This window comes from Nansenia antarctica, assembly GCF_963989245.1.
Source record: "Nansenia antarctica genome assembly, chromosome: 1".
NCBI classification, from domain to species: domain Eukaryota; kingdom Metazoa; phylum Chordata; class Actinopteri; order Argentiniformes; family Microstomatidae; genus Nansenia; species Nansenia antarctica.
The window spans coordinates 21,374,275-21,377,960 of NC_137674.1; positions in this window are offsets into that span (position 1 = coordinate 21,374,275).

A 3,686-nucleotide genomic window follows, 5' to 3' on the forward strand; every position below is an offset into this window, starting at 1 on the left:
TTCAATGAGGGGAGAGAGAGAGATGAGGGAGAGAGAGAGAGAGAGAGAGAGAGAGAGAGAGAGAGAGAGAGAGAGAGAGAGAGAGAGAGAGGAGGGAGAGAGAGAGAGAGAGAGAGAAGGAGGGAGAGAGAGAGAGAGAGAAGGTTCAGCTGGGGGAGGGATTCAGAAGTGGATCTCCAGTGTTACAAGCACCTCCCATACCAAGTAGTTTACAAAACCACAAAACTACCTCTAGATTAGCACAAACGTTCTCTCTCTATCAAGTTCAAACATACGGTAAGTAAAGTAATAGGACAGTGGATATTACAAATAATAGATAGGTAAATAAGATCATTACAAAGTGTGTAGGCTATGTTTAGTTACTCTATAAAAGTCCTATCTCACAAATAACTGCCTGTCTACTACATAAGGGATCATATAAATATCCCTTAATCCTTTTGAGTGTGACCTGAGAGCACAAATGAATCTACCAAGACGATGAGGCCAATATCTCAGCTGTCTGGACTGGCTTCACTAGTGCTGCCAGGGACACAGTGATCCCTGCTGAGCAGTATTCAGTTTCCAAGTTCTGAATGAAGGGAGGGGACCTGGGGCAGGCCATACAACTGGATTCCCATTCTGGGTTCAAGTCCACAACTGCAGGCTGACACCCTCCTGACATTGCCACCTGCCTGTGTCCATAACCCTAAGCAGGTCTCTGCTTACAACCTCTTATAACCAACAATAATTTTGTGTAGTTTGTGTGTGGTCATGTGTAGACACACATTCAGTACATTTCTCTACCGTTTACAGGTCTCAACAAGACACCTCCATATCTGTTGTATAAGGAGCACACAGACACACACCCCTTACACTCATCTACATTTACTGGAACTGGTTTGCTAACTGGATGGCCAGAACTACCACTGAAAACACTTTTTACTTTAAAGTAAAAACCTAACCGCACACAATGGTTCCATATGATATAAAAACATTTCATGAAATTCTGCTGATTCCTTCCCACACATACACTCTTTCCACTTTGTTGGCAATTCTGGGTGATGACCTTAGTCACAACTGCACAACACATTACACAACCTCCTGTTCACTTTCACAAGCAGAGCCATTTGTACCACTCACCTAAGCAGGTGATAGGGAACACATAAACAGCTATAATTAGTCATTAACTAACACCGACTCCGCTCAACACAGCAAAGGGCTTTGTTCATTGAGTGAAGACATTATCAGTCATTAACCAAGGTGGTGAGTTCTGGGGCCGTCAGATCCAGTCTCTCTCCCGATTGACCCAGAAGACCTAATCACTACTTTCTGCAACACTAGGCAGAGACAGACACACACTCAGTGACTCCACCAGGGGAGCCCCCCCTCCCAAATTTCGTTGTTTGGTACCTGTACTATATCAATGACAAATAAAGACCATTCATTCATCCATGATCATGGTGACTAGTACCTGGGGAATGAGATGAAACTTAGCTACACCAGCATTACATACAGTGCCCTGCGTAAGTAATAGGACCGTGAAGCTTTTTTTCTTTCATTGGCTCCATTCCAAAGAGTATGGATTTGAAATCAAACAATTACTATCAAGTCAAAGAAGAGATTCTCAGCTTTCATGTGATGGTGTGTATTCGGCCGAATAATAGCAAAAAAAGCACATTCGGTATTCGGACGAATGTGTGAAAAGACAAAAATACGAATAGTAGCAGGGTTTTTCCTGCATAGAGAATGATGAAGCTTGCCGCCTCCAGCTCTCGACAAAACTCTGATGGTCGTATTTTCTGCAAGCTTTGCACTCTGTGGATTTATGTCATTTCTAACTGCAATTGCGGCATTGCACCGACGTGGTGGCGGGGGCGCTATTTAACCCTAACCCTGGTGGCACTGTACTGCGAATACATTTTAGGCAGATCCTTTTCCCCCAAAACTTTCCACTTGCAATCACTCTGGTACATGACAATATTAATTTTATCTGTCCACAAGACCTTTTTAGAGACCTCTGCCTGCTTCTTAGCAAGTAACCTCACCACCCTGATTAGGCTAGTGACACACATTCATGCCTACCTCCTGGAGAGTGTTCCTGATCTGTGAGACAGTTGTTTTGGGATTTTGCTAATTATGGTGAGCATTCTTCGGTCATCCACTGTAGAAGTCTTCCTTGGCCTACCGGCCTGTTTGCAATTGCTGAGCTCACCATTGCTTTATTTCTATTTAATGATGTTCCAAACTGTTGATTTTGGCAAGCTTCTTCTTCGTCGTATGTTGTTTTCCTCTCCACTCCACCAGGCTCGGGGCCGAGGGGCTACCAAGAGACCTGGTTGAGGGGCTCACCCGGGCTATATTTCTGGACACCCCGTCATTTGGCAAGCTTAAGGACTTGACTACAGCCCAACCGATACAGATTTTTTTGGTCCGATAACCAATTCCTTTTTAGCAAGAAGAAAACAATGGCAAACAGATGCTCTCAATGCTGATTAGGCAAACATCTGATAAGTAGAGCACCATTTGCAAAGTCACTTGTACTATGCCAAATGAGAATTTCAAATGTTCAGTGCATTGCATATTTTTTCTTCAATGTAACTTGATGTGACACAGTTTGATCATCCACTGAATTGGTCATCTTATTTGTTATTCAGTTGCAGTATATTTCATTGAATGTGAATTTAAAAAACATAATGTTAGAATACCCCCTGCACTTGCTGGTTGCCAACCATTGTAATTTCCAATAATGGATTATTCCAGCCCTCCCATGTCTAAGACAAACTTTATCAAAGTGGTAAATTCGCTCTCTTCATGAGAGTAAACAGTCCATGCTGATATGGTTGATTGAACTACACAACAAGCTGCTTGTGTCAAAAGTTAGCTAGAACGTCTCACTCTGAAATGAAATAAATGATTGGTAAATAATATCTTACTGTATAATTCCTTATGACAAATAACTCTTGTTCAGCCAACATCCTTTGAATTTGCAACTGTGCTAATTGACTACAGTCCAAAGATCATGTTACTTTGCTCAATTCAGCCCAGCCTACTCAGGCACTCCAGTAACAGCAAACACCAATAAACAAGTGTATTAATTTATAAGAATCCATATATGTATATATTTTGCTCTGGAAAAACCCAATTATACTGATTGTCTACCATTTCAGAATGTGAAGCTGACATATTTGGTGTTGCATTGGTCCATCAGCATTTCTGGAAAATACAAATATCGGTCGATAATATTGGTGGTCAAGCATATCTGTTGGGCTCCAGTTTTGACAATTTCTGTTTCTGTCAAAATGTTCAGCCTAATAACTGCTTCCTTGACTTTCATTAAAACCTCTTTGGTGTGGACAGACTCAAACACAAAGCCTAGAATCAGACATTGACAGCTCTCTTAGGCCTGCGTAAATGATGTGACTGACCAGACCTGAATTCCCAGAAATACTGTCAAGCCAATTGTCCCATTACTTTTGGTGAAATAGAGGGCCTATGTATATAAAAAGGGTTGTCATTTCTAAATGGTGAAACCAAAATGTGCACAAATACCTAAAATAATCTCTACTTTAACCTCATAGTAAATGTTTGATTTAAAACATCCAAACATTTGGAGTATAGAGCCAAAAGAAGAATAACAATGCTCAGGGTTCGACATTAACGGTTGCCCGATTGCCCAGGGCAAGCAAAAAAAATGTTGCAGGCAAGTA